The 22,980-nt window shown below is 52.8% G+C and overlaps 1 long non-coding RNA gene across 4 annotated transcripts in view; it reads left to right on the top strand.

Moving 5' to 3' along the window:
- LOC308341058 overlaps nt 1–22,980 on the top strand; it is a 216,668-nt gene that overhangs the window by 46,743 nt on the left and 146,945 nt on the right. For 3 of the 4 annotated variants that reach the window (XR_013966672.1, XR_013966674.1, XR_013966675.1), the window contains exon 2: nt 21,962–22,670. The exons of the other annotated variant lie outside the window; for it this stretch is intronic. This is a non-coding gene — a long non-coding RNA (uncharacterized lncRNA). The remainder of the gene's footprint in view (nt 1–21,961; nt 22,671–22,980) is intronic. 4 annotated transcript variants of the gene reach the window in all.

Raw genomic sequence — 22,980 nt, 5'->3', positions numbered from 1 at the left:
GTTTTGATGGTGGAGGTGGTGCTGCAGGAAGTAGGGTTCCTCCCAGCAGCTCGGGTTCCCAGGTGTGGGCGCTGGGGTGCGGTATGGCTCCGGGAACTGGCTGCTCCCCAGAGGGACCTTCCCAAGGCAGGGAGAGGATTGGGAATCCTTGGTTGGAACATCGAGGGAAAGGATTCCTGGGCGCTTGGGAGCTAGAGGAGCACTGTGGGGAGACTCACTGGGGAGCTTGCCTGCTGACAGGGGGTCTTGCAGAGGAGAGGAGTGGAGAGCAAGATGCCAGCGCAGGAGCTCTCACTCTCCTGTGGCGTGTAGCTCTGCTATATGTCTGTTTCTCTCCCTCCTGTCGCGTGACCTTCCAAACGACAGGGGAGCTCCTCGCAGAGTGGCCTTCGCGTAGCAACATCAAGATGTGCACTCTGGGTTGTCACTGTGGACCACGTCAGCAGCCTTTCTTCACTTTGGTCTGCTGCTGTCTTGCTGGTGGGGCACCTCTTCACCTTTTCCCAGTGATTTCCCTTAGAGATTCCTTCCTGCTGTGTCTGTGCTCCCCTCCTGACTTCTGTGTTTCTGTCCACCCTTCCATGCTTCTTTTCTTCCAATCATCTTTCTGTATTTCCCTCTACCCAGCCACCCTGCCACCCACGTGGTAGCCGCTGACTACCTCCTGTGCACCGGCGCTGCGCCTGGCTCTGTAGATGCCCAGATGAAGAACCCACAAGGTCCCCACTCTGAAGCAGTTCATATTCTGGGGGGAAGCTCAGCATATAATGAAGTCCTTTCAGGACACACCATATAGGAAGCCCTAACGAAAGTCCTAGCGGGAGCACCCTGGACGGCGGAGGGGAGAGAGGGTTCAGCTTGGGTGGCCTTGGGCAGCTTTCACTGGAGGATTGTTTCAGGTGACTCTTGGAGGCCAAGGGCAGCCTTCACATGCACCATTCCATCAGGCCCCTGCCATAGAACAGAGGGGAACTTAACAGGCAGACAGACTCCACACCCCCTTGCCCCCCCCCCCCACGCATGCTTATGTGGTAAATGCAGGCAGAACATAAAATTAAGCAGAAAAGGCAGATCGCTTCTACTCCTAGAATCTTTCTTCCTGCTTCCATATGATTTTATGTCTTGACTTGGGTCACTTAACGTTCTATCATGACCATTTCCCCATGCCATTCAGAGTTGCAACAACTTGTTTCGAGCTGCTTTCCTGTATGTGGTCGCACACCTGCCCATGAGAGACCCTGTAAGTCGGGCTCCATTTTACTGGGGTTGGGCTTTCTCTGGGAGGGAGAGGCGAGGACCGTCTGTCAAGGTGCCTCCCCCCAGATGACGGTGCAGAGCACGTGTGAATGGGCTACGGGGACATTACTGATGTCAGATCCTTAGCCAGGTCAGCACTGCTGGGCGCCCGCGTTCCCCTCTGCTTCTGCCTGCTACAACACACACACCTTTTCATGCATCTCTGGCTGTTTCCTTTGCAGGGCTCCCTGCCCCCCAACAAGGTATGAGGCGTTTTATGGAGTCTTGATGTATTCTGTAAGATTTCTTTTGAGGGATAGTTCACTGGTCACCACTTGGAAGGGCTACGGAGGCTGTGTCCTAAGACTTGAACATTCTGATGAATGTGACAAACCCTTCAGCGGGAGTGAAGGGTGAGCGCCTCTGATCCGCAGATGCCCCCAAACAAAGATGATGTTCTTGTTGCTTTTCTTTGACCTCTGGTGTGATTGACCAGTTTTTCCTGTGTATTACCTCTGTGTGTGTTTTGTCAATTGGTCATTTCCTTTGGGGGGGTGTTAGCAGTTTTTTCTCATTGATTTGTAAGATCTGTTTTGAATAATTTGTGAATTTTGCAGATGGGGGGAATGGGGAGCCCCTCTAGACTTTTTGTTAGGCATGCTGGTCCAGGAAAGGGCGCCTCCATTTCCGTGGGGTGCATTTCTTTTACAAATCTGCATCTGATTGTGGTAGCAAAATCATGTTTTGCATGTGAATGCAGGACCATCTCATTAATCTGGGCAGTTGCCGATTTTAAAAGTTCCAACTTACGTGGTATTTGCCAAAGGAGCTTCTCTCTTCTCTCTTCCTTTCTTTCTTCATAAGCAAATGATAAATCCTGCCAGCTTTCAGGGATCGGTGTACGTGTCAGCCCTTCAGGACCTCCACCTGAAACCCCCAGATTAGCGGCCGGTGGGGGCTGGGTGGGTCTCTCCGTTGCAGTGTCCTCAGCAGTTTTTAGCTTCCTGGCTGTATCTGTCAACATTTGTTTAATGTCTGCTGCTCCGTGCTTCTGCGTGGGTGGGAATCCTCTTGAGGGCAGGGACCATGCACCATAGGTGTGACTTTAGTCCCTAATGCAGTGCTTGGAAATGAAAGCCCAGAGCTGTAAAGTGACTCGCCTAAAGCCACCCAGCTTAGATGTGGCTTCGGTGCGGCTGATTTGAGCTGGATTCTCCAGGAGGCTTTGCACCTATAGTCGGGGCTTTGCTTTGGTGTCTGGGTGAGCAGAGCAAAGGTTGGCTGGCATGACAGGCCTTGTCCCCATGCCTCACTGGCATCGGTCGTTCCAGGTTATTCTGGCTCAGTGAGGACATAGTGAGATCTAGGGGAAAGGTTGGGACTGGTTTCTAGGTGAGTGCCAAATGACAGCCAGCTGTGCCCTCCGCTTGGCGGCACCCATGCCCTGCACTCAGCGTGATGTCCCCCAGGCCTGCTGTAGAAAGAGAAAGAAGCTTTCTTGGTCACAAGCCTGGGCATGAAACCATCTGGGAACTCTTGTTGCATCACAATAAGGCAGCAGAAGCCGCAGGTGGGGTGTGGGTTTGCACTGAGGGTTAGGAGAGAGGGAACGTCTCCGTGGTAGTTGGGTAACTTCCATGCAGGTTGGAATGCTTGGTTCCTGGGTGGGCAGGGATAGGGGAGGCCTCGGTGGGGAGGGGAGAAAGCCCGCCTGCTGGAAGCAGGTGCTGCCCACTCCCTCTTGTGTAACTTTGGGCACGCCAGCCATCTCTGCGGACCCAGCCTCCTGTGGGAAAAGTGGAAATGATTACACTTGCTACTGTCAGGGTTCATGGGCAATCCAGTGACTGGACACCTGTTCCTAGTACTTAACAAATGCCCAGGGGTGGTTGGTTTCCTTTCGATCTCCCTCACTCCATTTTCTTAATTGACACTGAATTTGGCAGAACATTTCTAATACTGGGAAATGCTGTGTGAATTCAGTGAGAAGTCAAGTTGGAGGTCCTCCTCCCCAGTGGAGCACCACAGGAGGGTGGCACAGCTGGCCTGGTGTGGGCAGGAACCTGCTAGGGAGCTAAACGCACAAGCCTGGAGCCATTCTGAGATCTTGGGGTCCGTGTGTGTGGGTGGACAGCAAGCCCACTGGAAGACCCATGGTCCCATCCCACGTACACTGCTTAGAGCCGAGGGGCCCCCTGGTAGTTCTCTTGCCACTGCTTCTAAACCTGTCAGGGGGGCAGGAGGGAGGGTCGCTGTTCCCCAGGATGAGAGAGGATCCCTGGGATGGGTGCATGGTTGGGACCATCCAGAAGCCTCTGGGATCAGGTCCAGACAGGCTTTTTCATGGGGTGGAGTGGTAGCTACTTATCTGGGGGCTGTGTGAGTGCTGAGCAGCAGCCTGGGGCCTGGCACAGACATGGGTGTGGCTGGGGGGTAATGTGCCCCCCCAAGTTTGCACCCTAATCCCTGGACCTGTGAATGTTGCATATTATGTGGTCAAGGGGTATTCGGGTTGTAGATGGAATGAAGGCTAATTTTGAATTAGGGAGATTATTCTGGATTTTTTGGTGGCTCTGATGTCGTCTCAAGGGTCCTTACGAGTGGAAGAGGCAGGCAGAAGAGGTCAGAGAGAGGTAGGAAGTAATGCTGTTGACTCTCAAGGTGGAGGAAGGGCCCGGGAGCCAGGGAATAGTCTTAACCGACTCTAGAAGACGGAAAGGCAGGAATTCAGGAATCAGTCCCCCCCCCCCCCACACCTCCCACGCCAAGCCTCTAGAAAGGAATGAAGCTCTGCTGACCCTCAGTGAGACCCCTTTTGGACATTTCCCCTCCAGAACTATAAGAGAGTCAATCTGTGTGCCTTGAAGGTGTGAGCTTGTGGTGATTTTGTTCTGCCAACACTAGGAATCTCATGCGGTGCGTGAAGCATCTGATGGCCACAGTTGTACCATGTGGAAACATGTACCGCTGGAGACTGTCAGAGCAAGTGGCTGTGGCCTTGGCAGACAACCCTTTATTGGGGGGTGATCATCATTGATGGAGACCGAGGCCTCCCTGATGGCCTGGCAGGGATGGCTTGGGTAACCAGGTGGTCTGAGATCCATATGAGAAAATATCCTGTTCAAATGCCCAGGGCCCATTACCCTTCCCTCTGAAAGCCCAGCCTTGGCTCAGGGTAGCCTGGGAAGGGTGGCCTAAAGGTGTGTTAAGTGTTTTGGGATCCCTACCCCTCTGACCCTGCTATTTTAAGTTTTAATTGCTGGTCTTTGGACTTTGGTATTTCTTTTCTTTTTCTTTTTCTTCTTCTTCTTTTTTTTAAAGTTTTTGTTGTATTATGTTAGTTACCATATAATACATCATTAGTTTTTGATGAAGTGTTCCATGATTCCTTGTTTGCGTATAACACCCAGTGCTCCATGCGATATGTGCCCTCCTTAATACCCATCCCCCCACCCCCATACTCTCTAAAACCCTCAATTTGTTTCTCGGGGTCCACAGTCTCTCATGGTCCATCTCCCCTTTCAGCTCCCCACTTCACTTTTCCTTTCCTTCTCCTAATGTCCTCCATGTTATTCCTTATGTTCCACAAGCAAGTGAAACCATAATGGTCATTGACTTTCCCTGCTTGACTTGTTTCACTCAGCATAATCTCCTCCAGTCCCGTCCATGTTGATACAAAAGTTGGGTATTCACCCTTTCTGATGGCTGAGTAATATTCCATGGTATATATGGACCACATCTTCTTTATCCATTCGTCCGTTGAAGGGCATCTCAGCTCTTTCCACAGCTTAGCTTTTGTGGGTATTGCTGCTATGAACATTGGGGTTCATGTGCTCTTTCTTTTCCCTACATCTGTATCTTTGGGGTAAATATCCAGTAGTGCAATTGCTGGGTCATAGGGTGGGTGTATTTTTGACCTTTTGAGGAATCCACACTGTTTTCCAAACTGGCTGCACCAACTTGCATTCCCACCCACAGTGTAAGAGGGTTCCCTTTTCTCCACATCCCCTCCAACACTTGTTGTTTACTGTCCTGTTGATTTTGGCCATTCTAACTGGTGTAAGGTGGTATCTCAGTGTGGTTTTGATTTAAATTTCCCTGATGGCTAGTGATGATGAACATTTTTTCATGTGTCTGTTAGCCATTTGTATGTTTTCATTGGAGAAGTGTCTGTTCATGGCTTCTGCCCATTTTTTGACTTGATTATCTGTTTTTTGGATGTTGAGTTTGAGAAGTGAGTTTGGTGTTTCTGTAAGCTGCTTGAAAGCCATGGCTGTGTTCCATCTCAGGGCCCAGCACCTTCTCAGTCTTCCCTTGACACATGTCCAAAGTCTGCTGATAAGGCCCTCTGAAGCTGCCTGTGCAGGTCACGTGCATTCCTGTCCCCCATCCTCTTTTGCACTCCTGCCCCAGGGATAAGATATCAGCTAGGGGGCTGGAGAGAGGTGACCCCGGCCCCAACCTGGGGCCAACTGCTTACCTGCTCAGGGCCTGGCCTGGCTGGTCTACTCTTGGAAAGTAGGCACTGCCCACACCTACCTGGTGGGAGCTTACTAAAAGCCTGGAGATGAACAGGGACATAAAGTAGGCACCCGCCTGGAGGAGGAGGGTGATCTAAGAGAGAGGGTGGGCTGGAAGAAGGCTGCAGGGACTGGGCAAACCTGGGCTGATGATGAGGTCATGGAGCCAGGAGCCGATGTTGCTGAGGGGGTAGGGGAGCTGTGTCAGACGCCTTCTCAGAGATCTCAGCTTCTGTGGGAGGCTTGCTTATCTGGTAGTGAACACAGGCATTTAAGGAGGGCACCGGCGTTGTTACATCCTATATAGACAGTCCCCTCTACTGTCACTGGTGAAGAGTCCCAGGCCCGAAGAGTTAAACACCGTGCCTCCTGTGTGGGGACCTATACAGGTGTTCGATGTACACTGTTTGAGGTGCATGGTGGAGCCTTCTGGGCCATTTTAGCAGAAGGTGCACTGTGTGTGTAAGGGTGTGTATGTGTGTGTGTGTGTGCGCGCGCGTGTGCGTGTGTGGTTTGGGCTCACTGTGTTGCGTGACATGCCTCGTTCAGCCCAAGCTGGGACAGCTCCCATCTTTGTCGGCCGGACCTGCCAAGTCCCTGGGCTGCTCAGCTGAATGACAGGGTGCTCCTGAGTGACTTCTGCGCAGGGCCTGGCTCTGCTGGCTGCAGATGCCCTGCTCCGTCCCATTTTAGGGCTGTTGGGGCCTCCTCGGCCTCCATCACCTGGACTGTGAGGAATGGCTGGGAATTGCATTTGGCCTCAGCCAGGGTCAAGTTGTCAGGGAGGATGCAGGGGGAGGGCCTCACTTGTAGCAGAAGGTGGAGGTGGTGGGGGGGACCAAGACTCTGCAGCTTGCCAACCTTTTTATGTGCAAACCACCCGCTCCTCTCCCAGGAACACCCCCAGGAACCCCCTCCTCCAGGGAGAGGGGTGAGAGGTGAGGAATTTCATGGGCAGCGTGAGCTCTGATCTTGAGGTGCACATTCCTTCGTGCTAATCTGGGGTTCAGGCTGGAATAACAATGGGGGATGTTGCAAATACCTGCCTCCTAGTGCTCCTGGGGGATGCTGTGTCCTGGAAGGGCTCTTCGGAACCAGCCCTGCTTTTCCTGCATTTCCGGGCATGTGGCTCTCCTTCCTTGGCTGACAATGGCGAGCCATTGGGATGGTAATGCCCTTCCGGCTGGCTTTGGCTCCAGGTGAAAAATTAATCTGGACGCCTGCCCAGGAGGCTGTGCAGTCTCATTTTTTATGGAGATGTGCTGGGGGCCTGGGGCCTGGTGGGGTGGAGTGATGAGATGGGACTCCGTAGAAGTCCTCCCTTCTGGGGCATCTCTCTTAGTGTAAATGTGCCAGGGGCCCTAGGTCACCCGCCCTCTAATAAAATTACTGTCTGCTGCCCCTGGTGAATCTAAATTGCACCTTCCTGGAGGGTGGGAAGCCCCCCACCCTGAAACCATTATGAAGGGAGCATATAAGAAAAGGAAACCACTTAGCCATAGGGACGTTATACTGCGCTGCTGTGATCCCTTCTGTCCTCATTCACTAGTTGTTTTTCCTTGATTTCTCAATAATTCACTTTTTTCTTATTATAAAATAAATATTTGTTTAACAAAAAATTGTATTTTGCACTTATTATGAACAAGGCAGCTGTCCCAAGTCCTTTGCAGATAGTTCCACATGTAATTTAATCCCGTTCACGGTCCCTGAGGGGGTGCGAAGGCAGAGGTTAGGTGTCCAGGGTGCAGGGTGCAGTTTGCAGGGTGAAGACTGGCCCAGGGCATGGCTGGAGGGTCTGGAGCCTTCTCCTCTCTGGAAAGGGGAAAGTGGAAAATGTTAGTTAGTTCCACTGCCTGGAAAGAAGCCACTGAGGATTTCTATCACGGGGCGTAGTTATATAGTTTCATTGTATAGCAGCATCAAAGTTTGTTTAACATTTCCCTTTGTAACATACCTTTTAATGGCGCTGCCTGTGTACTTCTGCACCCTGGTCCTCTTTTCTCTACACATAGTTCTCATTTTTAGTGCCGACTCTTTACTTTTGAGAAGTTTAGTAAGTTTTGAGAATGACTTAAAATTCCCCTAGACTCCCCCCCCCCCCCCCAGGTACCGCTGTGTCCTCCAGTGGTGAGGGAATTGCTTCTGATGGACTGAGGTTGGTAAACAGCAGCTTAGGGCAGTGTTGGTGGCAGGGATGCCCGTGCCCAGAGGTCTGGGGCCGGGTTCAGGATGGGGTCCAGTGAAGGAGCCAACAGTTTGCATATTACATATTAACCATCAATTATTTAAGCTGTCATTAGTAAACCATGAAGCTGACATTCTTCTTTCTTATTAAACAACAGAATGGTGCTAATGCTATCATGTATTAATCATTTAAGTTTCATTACTTAGTATTTAGCTTTGTAGTGTTTGGCTAACACCACAAGTTGGAGGGACAGAGATGCGAGACTGTGCCAACCATCTTGCATCAGGGTTTTCTTCTTCCTGTTTTCCCGAGAGCCCGAGGACCTGTTTGTATGTACCGTTCCCTGCAGCTCCATAACTTGAACTTTGAGGATGTGTGTCAAATTTTACTTGGTAATAGAAAGCCACAATGGACAGCCATACTGGGTTGACTGACATACCCTCCTCCCCCAAATCTGTGTCTTCTGGGACCTCAGAATGTGGCTTTTTGGGGACATGGGGTCTTTGCAGATGTAGTTAGTTCTGATGAGTTCATCGTGGGTTAGGGTGCACCCTCAATCCGATGAGTGGTGTGCTTAGGAGAGGACAGACAAGGGCATAGAGGGAAATGCTCTGGAGAGACACAGGGAAGAGGCCGTGGGCCACAGGGCAGAGACTCTAGTGGTGCAGCTGCGAGCCAAGGAAGGCCAAGCAGAGCAGGGAACCTCCAGGGGTAAGGGCCAGGCAGAGTAGGGTTCCTAAGACAGTTGCCCTCACAGAACCAGCCTCCCTTGGAGGAAGAAGGTGGGCGGGAGAAAGAGCCCACTCCTCTCTGTAAGTGTAGGCGCTTTGTCAACAGTGCGGAGTGCAGGGAAATGACCTGTGCTGTGAGACTGGGACTCCCAGTCTGCATGCCTTGGCCCAAGCAAACATCCTCTTCAAGCCCAAGGAACCCCCTCCTCCGCCTTGCTTGCTATGCGACCTTGAGAAGGCAGCTGAAAGTCCCTGGACCTTGGTGGTATCCTGACTTGTAATAGGTGAACATGTTTTGGGTGATGGTGAGGATTAAACATGATGATGCGTGCAGAGCCCCTGTGCATGGTTGCTGCCCCAGAATGTTAGCAGCTTATTGTTTGTCAAAGACGTAGGCAGTGTTGCTGCATGTGCCCCCATTTCCTGTTAACCCTGTAATGGCCATGTCACATCTCCCCCCCAGACCTCTTCCTCCATCCAGTGGCCTGGAAGGGCGGGAAGCCCACAGGGTGAAGCTGAAATCTTTCCTGTTCTCTTAGATTCATCTCACATCCCCATGTAGGCGGGTTGAGTAACCCTGCTCTGTCGACCCTCTCCACAAGGAAGAAAAGGCAGGAGAGAAAGCAGGAGTATGACATGCAGAGGAATGGTTATTGCTGGAAGGGGGCTGGGCCAGGGCACCCCAGGAGGTGTGTGTTGGAAATTGACACGCATCGACATTGTAGCCTAGTGTGAGCGCCAGACAAGCTTCTGTGGATTGGATGCCCAGGAATGTTCCCAGGAATGGCAGACCTAAGGGGGTTGGGAGCAGTGATATGAAACGTGGTATAATGAAATAAACTTTCAGGAGGAACGGGAACCCTTCCACCCCACCCCCCAGTGTCACACCACCTCCGTGTTTGGTCATGCAAATCATGGGGGTGGAAGAGTTTTGAGGAATTTTAGCCTTTGCCATCTGCACAATAACCCTGTTTCACAGCTTAGGAAATTGGGCCTCAGAGAGGTTATTTTGGTTCCATGACCCTTTCCCAGGGCTGGGGCAGAATGCGCATTCTCCCTTGTCCCTGTGCACTTGTCCCTTCTCAGCCCTGGCTCGAGTTCATGGGGGGTGGGAGCAGGTAGATTCGTGTAAGCGGTGCCCAGGCTGCCTGCTGCTTCACACTGTAGCTTGGGGTTTACAACCAGCTGTGCAGGACTCCTGGTGCCCAGGGTCCCTGACACTTATCTGTCCCTAGGCAGGAGTCTGTTAGAATCAGGTGTGGTGTGGGACTGCCCCTCAGTGTGGGCAGGGTATCTTTCATGCAAAGAATAGATTAGGATATGGCTTTTTGATACATTTATACCTACAGCCGGGACCTGGTCTGGCACCCGAGTAGGACAGCCACAAATTCTAGTGCCAGATGGTGATCAAGAGCAAAACCAAGCAAAACATCCATAGTTTTGGGGCGCCTGGGTAGCTCAGTGGGTTAAAGCATCTGCCTTCGGCTCAGGTCATGATCCCAGGGTCCTGGGATCTAGCCCCGGTTGGGCTCTCTGCTCGGCGGGGAGCCTGCTTCCCCTTCTCTCTCTGCCTGCCTCTCTGCCTACTTGTGATCTCTGTCTGTCAAATAAATAAATAAAATATTTTTTAAAAAATCCATATTTTCTCTTGATCGTATTAAAAATATACGCTTATTGAAAAATAACCTCAACCACTACAGAAATTTAAAAGTAGGAAGTGACCTTTGTCGTCGCTATCCTTTGGCAGTGAATGTTAATGCAAGGAGTCAGAAAATCCTGGCTTGGAAGCCTCTCCTTGACTCTTCAGTTTCTAAAGGCCTCACATGAGGGAGAAGTCCTCTTCCACGGCCCTCCCTGCCCCGAGTGCCATCAGGAGAGTTTGCCGAGGTGTTTGGTGAAATTACGTCCAGGGCTATCATTGGTCTGATGTGGGTTCAGTGATATTCTTTGTCCCCATTCCCACCCCTTTGCTTCTGGTCTTCTAGGAATGCAGATTCTGGAGAGCAGAGTGTCTAGAAAAGCCCTATGCATTCGTTCTCCGTTCTGTTGCCGGCTGCCTGAGAGTGAGCTGCTTGCCGTGTCCGCCCCAGCTCTTGCTCTCTCCGCTAGCCGGTGTTGGGTAGCTCCAGCTCTCCTGCCCAGGCTAGGCAAGGACATGGAGCGGCAGGCATCCAGCCAGGAGTGTCTGCGGTGTCCCAAGACCTGGGCCTGCCTCTGGCCTTGGGTGTGTCCTCCCACGGGTTCTAGAGAAAGTCAGGCAAGTTCAGATGGAATACATGTTCCTCCTTGCAGGCTCTTGAAATGCCCATGATGCATACCGTGTTTCCCTTCCATTCATTTACCTGCAGGACCTGACTGTGCTTGGCACGCTGAATTAGCTGAAGGATGACACTTTCTCATCCTTAACTAATTTGGAAAATGAATAGAAAGGAGACCCCTTTTAATTTCTGGAAGCATAGGGAATATGTTTATCATTCCGCTGCATTCTTGACTGCTAAGAAATGATGGTGGTTAATGTTCACGTATTGAGCTGCCAGGAGTGGGTGGGGATGGATAGTAATATTAGCTTATATTTATTGAGTGCTTTCTGTGTGTGAGGGATCGCTGTGCGCTTTGCATGGATTTTCTCATTTTATTCCCCCAGCAGTCCTGTGAAGTAAGGACAGTTGTTAATTTCTGAGGAGGAAGGGAGACCATCAAAATGCTAAGTAAGCCTCCTGGGGTACACAGTGAATAATGGAGGCAGAATGCAAACAGAGCCTGGGTTTCCAAAGAGGATATTTCCCTTCCAGAATCTTCTGTGCATCTCTCTCCTCCACTCCGTCTGGGAATTGGTAGTTCGGGATCATCCGCTTTTCTTTTGGAATCTTTTTGCCATCTCTCCATTAGAAACAGTCTCCATCATTCTGGCCAAACCGTGTAACTAACGCAGTAAACGAATATCCAGGGTGAACCCTCGTTGGGCATCTGCTTGCTGCAGTGTTAGGTCCTGGGAAGTAGAGAATTTAAGGATGATAGAGTTGCTGTCCTTGGGCTGCTCCCTCACAGATTGTAATGGAGGAAGGTCAAGGCTACATACCAACGTTGGCAGTTCAGTGTGGGGCTGGGGTTATGGAGAGAGTAAGGCCTGCATGCTTTCAGAACATCCCAGAGCCGATTATTGGGTTCCCAGGCAGAGCCATCGGCCAGAGGAGAGGACAGGCTTGGAACTTAAAATTCATATGGTGTCTGTGACTGTGCTCTGGGAGCCCTGGGGGAGGGGCAGCAGTGGGTTCAGCTGTGAGCCAAGGAAGGATGATGAAAAAATTGGGAAGGCTGCATGGAGGTGGGGAAAGGGCTTTGCAGGATGAGTAGAAGTTGAACAGTTGGAGGGACAGCGGGAGCAGAGACCCAGAGGGTGGTCAGCCAGCGGCATGTCCAGTGTGGCCAGAGTGCAGAGGGGACTGAAGCTGAGGCTGAAAGCTTCAGAGCTCGGACTGTGGGGTCTTAGTCCCATTTGTTGTTGTTACCCCTGTGTTACTGGTATTGTGGTTTTTGTCACCTATATGCCGGGAAGGGACTGATTTCTACCTGTTGGGGCACTGAGCAATCAAGACACATGCTGTCTCTGTCCTACAAGGTGCTCCATACTGGTAGCTGTGGGCATCACCTTGGCCCTGACTGTGAAGCTGTTGGCTAATCCTGCAGGTCTGAGACAGGGGAATGACATGATTAGACGTGTCTGGCGGTCCTGTTCCTCCTGAGAGGAAGGTCCTCTGCTTCCTGTGTGTGTCCAGGCGCAGCAGTGCTCTCCCCTGCACCATCTCTTTGGCCATGACCCTCCGGGTGCCTGTGCACTTGCAGGAGGGGCAGCAGGGGCGCTGAGCTGTGCCGAGCCTGCCGAGCACTCTGTGGTAACTGTGAAGTCGGGGGACCGGGTTCCGGTCGAGTCTTTGGTCAGTTGGCCACATGACCGTGGAAAGTCACTCGTGGTCCCTGTTTCTCTGAAACTGTTTCTCCGAATCTGTTTCTACCCCGGCGTGACGGTGGTGGCAGCCAGGCAGGCCACGGAGGCCACAGGCTCTCTGGAGCCCATCTGAAGGATCGTAAGAGGTGTGACCGCAGATGGCAAGTAATGAGCGCTCAGGACTCTGTTCCTTTCCTCGTCTCCTCTAAACCTCCCTATATTCTCAGAATTTAGCTTGTATGTATTCCTTTTCTGTTTTCTTCTTCTCTGCAACAAAAGGAAGTTCCAGATTCTGCTGGTCCTGGTTCGGTGACCTCTGACAGGCCACCCTGGTCGGCCCTAGCTGCTTGTCTGCCAAAAATGCAGCCCAGGACAACTTCCAAGGGTGGGTGGGGATAGCATGAGACCCTGGATGTCAGGAGCCGTGCACAGGCCGGCACGGAAGGTGCCAGTGAGGGCAGGCCTCAGCCCCGCCTCCCGCCTAGCAGCAGGTGCCCACACTCATCTCAGGCCGCAGGCTCACTCCTGGAGCAGACTTTGTCCAGTGAGTTCTTCCGCACCCCTGTGTCCCTACCACTTGTGGGGGCCTGTGGAGTCAACCCCAGCCCAGGCCTACTGACCAGCCGTGCTGTGCATGGACCTCAGGGGTACTGGAACAAGCCCCTAGGTGATTGTGAGGGCCGCTCAGCTGTGAGCCCCCAGCCCAGAGAAACCTTCTGTGCGCCTCCCGCCCTGCAGGCACTCGGTAGGTCTGAGTGATTCACTCTCTCTCACTTTCTCTCTCTCTCTGACACACACACACACACACCCCACCACCACCACCACCACCACCATGAATGCTGGAACATCGCCGGGTCCCACAGAGCCCTGGACTCTTGAGTTCCCTGTTAGGCTTCTTTTCTGGACCGCTCTTCTGACGCGTTTTTGGTAAATTTTCCTTTCTGCTGCTTACTGATTGCCTTTGTTCCCTTTTCTCTCCTCCCTCCCTTCTTCTGCTGTCTTTCTCTAGACAGTGTTCCCGTGGCCCAGAGGCTCTGTGGCTCCTGACCCCCTAATGCTGGTAAGATGGGACCTGGCAGGGTGCGCCGTCTGAGTGGGGGGACGGAGTGGGTGAGAGCGGGAGCCTCTGAGCTTCGGCATGGGGCTTGCTGGCAGATGGGCGGATGGATACAGCCCTTTCCCGCCTGGCGTGTCTGGCGTACTGCACTGCAGCGTGGGCTCCCTGTGCCTCGCGCCCAGCCTGTTGGGTCTCTGTTCTGTGGTCTCTTCTTCCTGCCCCACACCGTCCACTTTGGGTTTCATCCGCATCCTGGGGGCAAGGCAGATGGCCCTGGTTTACTTAGGGACATGTGCCTGTGTGGCTTGAAGTAAGACCGGTTTCTGTGAAAGTCAGAAGTGCATTCCAGAGTCACAGCGTGACCTCCACGGAAGCCCAGCTAATCCAGGTTTTAAAGAGGAGTTGGAACAAAGGTGGTGATTAAGGGATGTGTGAGCTGTGGGGTGTGGGAAAGGGCAGGGACAGCAGGGGCACCTGGTGGGAAGCTCTGTGTTGAGGAATTGAGCGTATGGCCCCAGAATGGGATCCAGATGATAAAGAGAGGTAGGAGCTTGGAGCAGGGATGGAGCCGAGGGATGCGTGCAGCCCATGGCTCTGGGCTCTGTTCCTTCCCTTGCTAGCTGTGTGACACTGAGCAAGGGGCTTGCTCCCCTATGCTGCTGTTTCTGTCATTTTGGGATGGGAGTCCTGTCCCTCAGGTTGTGATCGTTAATGGGTTTTAAATGGCGAAATTACAAGGGATCTGTTCTGTGATTGGCTGTTAGTAAATGCTGTTTCTCATTTCCTCCTTAACTCGAGCATTAGCCCTTGCTCCTACCCTGAGCATCTTTTTCCTTCTTGCCAACTGACATACCTCTCAGGGCCCATGTGATCGTCACGGAAACAGCGGCAGTCCCGTGTGGAGCTCCCTGAGGTCCCAGGGTACGTGGGCTACAATTTGTTTGTGTAGTCCTTAAGCGGACGGTTTCTCAATGACCCTTTTCTCCAATGAGATGGGAAGCTCTTTGCAGGCAGGGGCACAGGTGAGATCTTGAGTCTCCTACAAAGTTCCTTTCTTGGAGAACATGCACGCCTTAGAACATCTGTACCCTGAGTCCTCAAGGGCGGGTCCTGCTGCCTCCGTTAGTCACTGTTTGGTGGCTCTGCTCCAGGGGACTTTGCCCCCTTTGTTCATGGGGATCTGATGGGTGTTTGAGTCTTTGCAGACCTTTCCCAGAGGGATTTTGTGAGGGAAGGCAAACGAAAGAAGTGGGGGAAAAAATATTCCCAAACCTTAAAGGTCTCTCATTTGTGGAAGGAAAGTGTTTGTGATTTTTCTCAGCCCATTTCAGTATCTGAATCACTTTTACGCTGTAGTGGGAGGTGGAAGGGAGCTGAGTAGGCGGAAGCTTTCTTTCATTGAGGACCTACTGCGTGAAAGGGCTCTACACAGGCCATCTCTGATTCCCTCCCCCCTTTGTGAGGCAGGACCCGTTTGACAGATATGGATGGGGATTCGGGAAGCTCCAAGTGTCACAGCTGCATAGTAAGCTTTGGGTCTGTTTGTCACTCGGTGTAGCCTCCCCTTCCCTGCTCTCTATCTGCCTCTCTTTCTCTCTCTTAAAATTGCTATTGTTATTCCTTTCTGGTGTGTTCTAGCTAATGACACAGAAGGTCATTGTGAGGGAACCCAGGAACCTGTTTTTAGGACAGGGATCCCTGAACCTTCTCGGGGCCTCCGTCCTCGCAGGTCTGTAGGACAGTTTGTGAGAAGCGCCATACCCACCCGGACACTGCTCACAGGTTTTTTCTGGAGTGTTTGTCCTCTCACCTGCAGGTGGGGAGATGTACTCAGGGGTCAGTTGATTTTTGGGGAGACTACCTCCTCACTCCTGTCATGGCAGTCCTGAGGCTGGTGGGGATGATGTTGTGGCTCTGGGCCACAGCTGGACACTCGCCCACTCTGGTGAGGAGCCACCTGGAGAGGTGTGTGTCATGGGCGATGTGAGGCCCTTCTTACCAGAAGAAAAGCCAGAACTGGAATCTACTGACAGGGCGCTCCGTTGGGGGTCTTTCTGGTCAGATGCTGGCATGGGTGTTGTTGATGCCTGGGGAGTCACTGTTCGTTGACCTTTCCAGCATCTAGCTCCTGCTTCCCTGTCTCTGTCTTCTGGAACCTTCTTATCCTGTCACCCTACCCCCAGTCTTTCCCACCACATAACCCTTCTTTGGCAGGACAGCCTAGTGGTTAAACAGAAAAGCTCTGGAGGCAGAGGGCATGGGCTCATATCTCAGCCTCATCTCTGACACCCGTCCTCATTTGAAAATGGGTTAATACCTGGGGCGTCTGGGTGGCTCAGTGGGTTAAAGACTCTGCCTTCAGCTCAGGTTATGATCCCGGGGTCCTGGGATTGAGCCCTGCATCAGGCTTTCTGCTCAGTGGGGAGCCTGCTTCCCCCCCAACCCCCGCCTGCCTCTCTGACTACTTGTGATCTCTGTCTGTCAAATAAATAAATAAAATCTTTAAAAAAAAGAAAAGAAAGAAAATGGGTTCATACCTTACAGCGTTGTCGAGGTGACATGACTTACTATGGCCAGTGCTTTTGAACAAGCCCTCGGGAGATGTGGTTCTCACCTGCCCTGGCAAACCTCTGGTCACACTGCCTTCTGCTGACAGCACCCTGCACCTCCCGGTTAAGGAGCCACTCCTCTCCCAGACGCTGTGTCACCAGCTCACCTTCTTATTTGACATTGGCTTCTCATTCTACATTGCACAGGTCCTAGCTGAGGGACCCTGGGAAAGTCACTCAGTGAGGGAATCGAAGATTTCTCATGCTCTGATGTGCAGGGACATCTCACATATGTTCCAGCCTCTTCTCCTCTGCCCTGGCTCCTGCCACGCCACCATCACAGCCTGGACACCACCCAGTGTGCTCAATGGTGGACAGACATTGTCTGCATGGTCACTTCTCCGGGTCTCTTGGTACAGCCTGGAAGGTGCCTGAAGGCAGGGATCCTGTCTTTCTTGAGTGACATGATTTCCAGCCCCTAGCATTATTCTAGCCAGTACTTACGGAGCGTGTGTTAAGGACCCGAGTGCTGTGTGGGACTTCTGGAGCCTGGCTGAACCTGAATGCCAGTGTTTCTGAAGACTGGCTCTAAGCGGGGTCTGTGTGTGAGCAGGGCTCCCGTAGGTAGCGCAGTACCTGGTCCTAGACGGGCTCGTGCTGTGTGGGCTCCCTCTCCTCTCCTGTGTGAGCCCACAGCGTCTGCATGGAGCAGAGGATCATCAGACTCTTGCTGACACTAGTGAACGGGACTGGGCTCACTTGGCCTCTGTCATGCCTGGCTGGTGGGAACCGCAGCAGTACTGGTGGGGGGGGGGGCGGCTGTCAGGGGTGAAGCTGCTGCTCTGGGTGAGCCGCGAGCCCACTGCGGGCAGGTGCGTGTGCTGAGTACCTCATCGTCTCTCATCCACGTGTGAACCCCAGAGGACACTCATTGCAGTTCCTTATCTTACGTTCAAAGAGGTTAAGGGGTGTGCCCACAGCCAGTGACTGACCACGGCATCGCGATTCACACCCGGTTTATTTTGCCCACAAGCCCCACCCCATCCCCCCACAGCCCCCATCCCCTGATTGATGAATCGGGTGAGTGCAGTGGGGAGCGTGTGCTGGAACGCTTGGGAATTCCAAAGCAGCTGATCCGTGTCATCCCAGCACACACGGGGTGGGGAAACTAAAAGGAAGCAAAAATAGAGTCTGTCAGCGGGAGGACAGCTGCCACTTTCTCTGGGAACAGATCTCCTTGATTTATCTGCCCAGGTGAGGCAGGCTCCCGCTCTCGGGGCCGCACAGAGAAAGGACGTGAATATGGCCAGAGAAACTGCCGTCTCTCCCTTCGTTAGACAAAGACGGAGTAGACCCCTCTTGTGCGGCACGAGGGCCAAGGAAACCTTGCCTCCCGAACCTGAGAGAGCGAGTGGGGGGCTCTCGGAGTGGGAGAGCTTGCCCGCCGCACCCTCACACCCGGGAGCTGCTCCATCCTCCCCAATGGCTGGTGCCGTGCCCCGCGGCCAGCGTCACAGCTGCTGCAGTCACCATCTGCTGACTCTCGCTCGCACTGAAATGGACAACGGGACTGATCGCTGTTGCAAGAGCAGAGAGGGAGGAGAGAGAGAGAAGTGAGAGAGAGAGAGAGAGAGCGTGTGTGTGTGCACACACCCACGGAGTCTGGGACAACGAGTCGCAGAGAGGGACAGCACGCTGCCAGGCACACCTGGGAGATGCTCCCTCCGGCTCCCGCTGCAGACCGTGCTGCTCTCACGCATGGGTGCCAGGAGCTCGCTGACCTGGCTTTGTGCAGCCCATGCCCTGAACCCCTGTTTGCTGCTCTAGACCAACCCGGGACGCCAGGAATCTTCTAGTTCCCAGAGCGTCCTTGCGTGCATCCCGTATTTAAGGGTTGCTGGTGTACAAACGTGCTGTCTCAAGTGTAGGGCAGGAAATAGAGGTGGCCTGTCTCTGTTTTTCTTCAAAATGCCCACTGCTGGTGGAACTAGGGAGGGTCAAAACTGAAATGATCTATTTGGGCCAGACAGCCCAGGAGTCAGAGGGAGAGAGGCTCAGCTGAGAGACTGGGGCTGGAGGCTGTGTTTTCCTGTGGGGCAGTTCCAAGCCAGATCCCGCGCCACCAGCCCAGAACACGTTTATTTGCAGAGTGTTCCCCTCCCTGCCCTCTGGGGGCAGGGTCAGCTGGAAGGCAGCGGGCCGTGAACCTACGGAGGGGCAGGGAAAGCTGGCAGGTGCCGATTCCCAGGCCTTGAGGATTGTCCCTGAGTCTGCAGCAGGCCAGAAGCGTCCTTTCACAGGACAGATTAAAAAAACGTTAACCAACTTTTCACTGAGGTGTGACGTGCACCAGAAAGCCCGTATGCCCTAAGTATGTGGACGGCTTGATAAGTGTTCACAAACCGTGTGTGGGTGTGTAGCCAGCACCTGTGTGAATGGAAGGTCCGAGCATATCAGGAGCCACACCTGACACCTTCCAGTCACTAACACCCCCTTCCACCTCACTCAGGATCACCTTGTCCTGACTTCTCACAGCCCAGGTTCATTTAACCTGCTTATGTGTTTACTTTCATTTTATTTATTTATTTATTTATTGAAGATTATTTATTTCGCGTGCCTAGGTGGCTCAGCCCATTAGGCACCTTCAGCTCAGGTCATGATCCCGGAGTCCTGGGATCAAGCCCTACATGGGGCTCCCTGCTCAGCGGGGAGCCTGCTTCTCCCTTGGACCCTTCACCTATTTGTGCACTCCCTCTTTTTCTGTCTCTCTCGTTCTCTCTCTCAAATAAATAAAGTCTTAAAAAAAGAATTATTTATTTATTTGAGAGAGAAAGACGGAGCGAGCAGAGAGGAGAGGGAGACAAGCAGACTCCCTGCTGAGCGGGGAGCCTGATATGAGGCTCAGTCCCAGGACCCCGAGATCGTGACCTGAGCTAAAACCCAGAGTCGGGTGCTCAGCTGACTAATCCACCCAGGCGCCTCCACGTGTGTGTTTCTGAAGTCTCTTCTGTTGATGGGCTTTTGAGTAGTTTGCCGTGTTGGGTTGTTATGAATGGTGCTGCCATGAATATTCCAAGACATACCTTTCAGTGAACGGGTGCACATTTCTGTGAACTTATATGTAGGCGTGGAACTGGGTGCATGTCCGTTCAGTTTTAGTGGATGATGTCCAACAGTTTCCCAGTGTGGTCACGGGTGTTTCTTCCCATCGTCTGTCCGAGAGCTTGTGTGAGAATTGCAGTGCCAACTAAGAAGCCGGTCCTGGGTACTGACCATCTTTTTTATTTTGGCCAATCTGTTAGGGAAAGCAAATGCCTAGAAAGGAATCAACATAGCAGAGGAAGTGAAAATGCTCCCCAAGAGGGGGGAGCCTCCTGCGGGGGGGTGGTCTGCTGCTTGGCTGCAGGGATACCCAGCAGACCGTGTAATAATTCTTCACCACGTGACAGAGCTTTAAGGTACCTGACCCAACAAAACAGACGTGGCTCCAGTAGGCCTCTGTCGATATTTAACAGACCGTGTCCCTCCCCCTCTCCCCCAGCCGTTGACTGGGGCTGGTACTGCAAGTCACTGCCCTTCCACAAGAGTCTGGGCCCGACATGCTGGTGCCCTGCCGCTCCTGGCTGCTGCGTGGGCCTCCAGCTCTCAGTGCTGGTTGCTGTCAGAGCTGAGGAGTGTGAGGTCCTCTTGACTTGCAGGAGGCCTCATCCATTTAGATCATGAAACAATGGCTAACTGTGCTCCTGATATGTGCCCAACCACATGCTGAGGGCTTTATGACGATGACTTCTCGCTAGCCACCTAGTTCTAAGAAGTAGGTAGGTGTGATTTGTCCCCACCTTACAGATAAGAAAACTAAGGGCTACAGCCATTTTTTCTGAGTAACATAGCTAGGGGCTGTCTTAGTTTGACCACAAACGTTGATGTTTTAACCACTACCTTGTATTTCTCTCATGGAGGCTGACGTTTGGATACTTAAACTTCCTTTTGAACCCACCTTTCTCTTAGTTCTAAAAGTTATGTCAGGGGGGGTTTCAGTGGGACCAAGGGAGCTCACGTGTGACCCCCCCCCCCCCCCGCCATTGAAGAACACTTATGGATAATGGTCTTCCAAGAGATGTCCACACCCTGGTCCCCGCGACCCTGTGAATATGTTGCCTTACATGTCAGGAGGGAGGACTGTGTAGATAAGTTTGAAGCTCAGGACTGTGAGCTGGAGGGTTATCTTGGGTCATCTGTGTGGGCCTAGTGTAATCCTAGGGGTCCTTGAAAGTGGAGGAGGGAAGCTGAAGAGTCAGAGAAGGAGGTACACTGGGGGAAGCAGGGTCAGAGAGATGCCATGTTGCTGTGTTTGAAGAGGGAGGAAGGGAGCTGTAAGCTGAGGCACCCAAGAGCCACCTCTGGAAGGTGGACAAGGCAAGGAGACTGAGCCTCCAGAAGAAACAGCTCTGCCCACCCCCTTGCTTTTACCTTGACGAGACCTGTGTTGGGCTTCTGACCTCCAAAAGTGTACGATGGTGAATTCGTGTTGTGCTGTGCTGCTGAGTGTTTGAAGTTACCGCAGGAACAAGCCAGTTGCTTGTGATGACCATCGCTGTCATGGCCAAGCTCATGGGCTTTGGAGCCAGGCTGCCTGACTCCCAATCCCTGACGTATGATTTGTCCAGCTGTGTGACTTGGGCAATTTGCCTAACCCTTCTGGGCCTCTGGTTTCTCATCTCTCAAACTGGGTAGGGATGGTCTGTAACCTGTGAGGTTGCTGGAGGATTAGATGAGGATTGTTATGCCCCTGAAATGCCTGGTGGTAGTTTTAGCTACAGTCGCTCGAGGGAGGCATCCTCACTGGTCCCCCAGGACTGGGGGGCACACCGGCTCCACTCTTAGAAGCAAGGTAATTGTCTGTGCCTCTGCTTCCTTAGCTGGAACATAGAGGCAGGAGTCCCAGGGTGGTTGGGGGATTGTATCAGGTGGTGGGCCGGAGCTTTCAGCAGGGTGAGCGATAGGCTGTCCACAGAAGGCAGCTGTTGTTATCTTTGGGTGGCTGGTGACTGTTGAGCCTAGGGCCCTCTGCATCGTGCACCCGTGTGTTTCCTCGGTTAATCTGGAGAATAATTGAAGGACGCCGCGCTGGGGAGGCAGAAGGGTCCCTGCATGCCTCGAACAGTCCCGGGTACCTAGCAGGTGCTCCATGATGGCTGCAGACATGAATATAAAAAGGAGAAGGCCCTAGACCCTGCCCTGGGGAACACCCTCTGGGTGTCTGCCCTGCCCTCGCTGTGCAGGATGAGGCCTGGAGAGATGCCAGAACTTTGTGGTTGTCTTTAAAAAGAAACAAAACGAAGAACTACTTCCTACCAGCTGACCCCAAACCCCCTCAGCTCACTGCCAGGACCTCTCAGCCCTGCGGAGGAGCTCAGGGCTGTGTGTCAGGCTGACTCCCTAAGCTAGCCACTTACCCCTTCTTGAACCTTTTCTCCTCATCTTTACAACGGACAGACCTCAAGCTGTAGAAAGTTCCGGATCTGAGAGGTCTTTGGTGCTTGTGCAAAGTGACTCTCCCCTGAAGGCTCCCCGATTTCCTGCCACACCTCTGTTTGGGTATCAGAGCTGCAGGACATTATTTTTAGTGAGTTCCTCTCTAAGTCTGTTATGGTCAAATATAAGGAAGGAAGAATCACACGACTGCTGCTCTGGGTCCATGATTGTAACAAGACTGATTTTCTTCTTCCATCCCCAGGCTTGATCTTTGGACCAGAAAGGAATGAAAAAGTTGCCCCTTACGATGACTGTGCCTTGTCAGTTGCTTGAAGCTGTGTTTAGGAATTTCCTGAGCCGTATGGATTTACAGTGACATTCAGCTGCCCGGGGAATGACGGCGGAGGAAGCATGGTCTGGAATCACACGCACCTGGCACACGTTTGGATGTTAATGGCAGTTTTCAGGAAGGCCATGGCCGAGTGCCTGGCAGATCCCTGCACCTGGACACCTTGGGGGACAGAGGACCATGGCTTCCTGTGATGCCTGAGATCTCTGCCCTATGTCTGTATGACTGTTGGGTTGGGTCGCTGCCAGCCTCACTGAGGGCACCTGGGTAACATAAGGCCCATCTCCTCCTCCTTCTCCTGCGTGTTCTGTCAGGTGCCCACCTGGGCTTTCAGGGACACTGGCCTGGCTGGGGCGAGAGAAGTCACAGTGACGGAGCTGGTTCTCAGGGGGACATGGCAGTTACTGACCTCCCTCCGGGTGTCTGCTGGATGCTGGGTACGTGGAGAGACAGCAGGAAACTGAAAGGAGCTTTCCAGGAGCCACCCCAGTTCCCTGTGCTGATGTGCGTTGTCACGCCTGTCAGCCTTCCCTGATGGCCGCGCTCATGGGCCTGTCTCCGGGCACCAGACCACAAGTGCCTTGAAGGCCTCCTGCTGCAGAAAGGGCGTGGAAGCAAGATGGTGAGTGAATGAAGATACTGAGAATAAATAGGGAAAGTGTGCGTGGCTCTCTGGTCAGAGCGAGGAACACACTGTTGAGAGTTGTCAGGCTGCCCGTGGAGCCAGAAGGCCTGGGTTGGGTACTCTGCCCTGTACCTGCCGTGTGCCTGAGGCCAGGTGACTGCTGCGTGTCTCTCCCTTTCTTCAGTAGAGGTGGTGTGTCATCATTCTTTGCAGGGCTGGTATCAAGGATCACGGAAAAGATGCTTGTGTTTGGCACACAGCAGATCCTCGCACGTGGTAGGGTCACTGTGGCTCGGGGGAGGGCTTC

This window comes from Martes martes (assembly GCF_963455335.1).
Source record: "Martes martes genome assembly, chromosome: 4".
In the NCBI taxonomy this organism is placed as follows: Eukaryota; Metazoa; Chordata; class Mammalia; order Carnivora; family Mustelidae; genus Martes; species Martes martes.
This window is presented reverse-complemented; position numbering and strand designations above follow the sequence as displayed.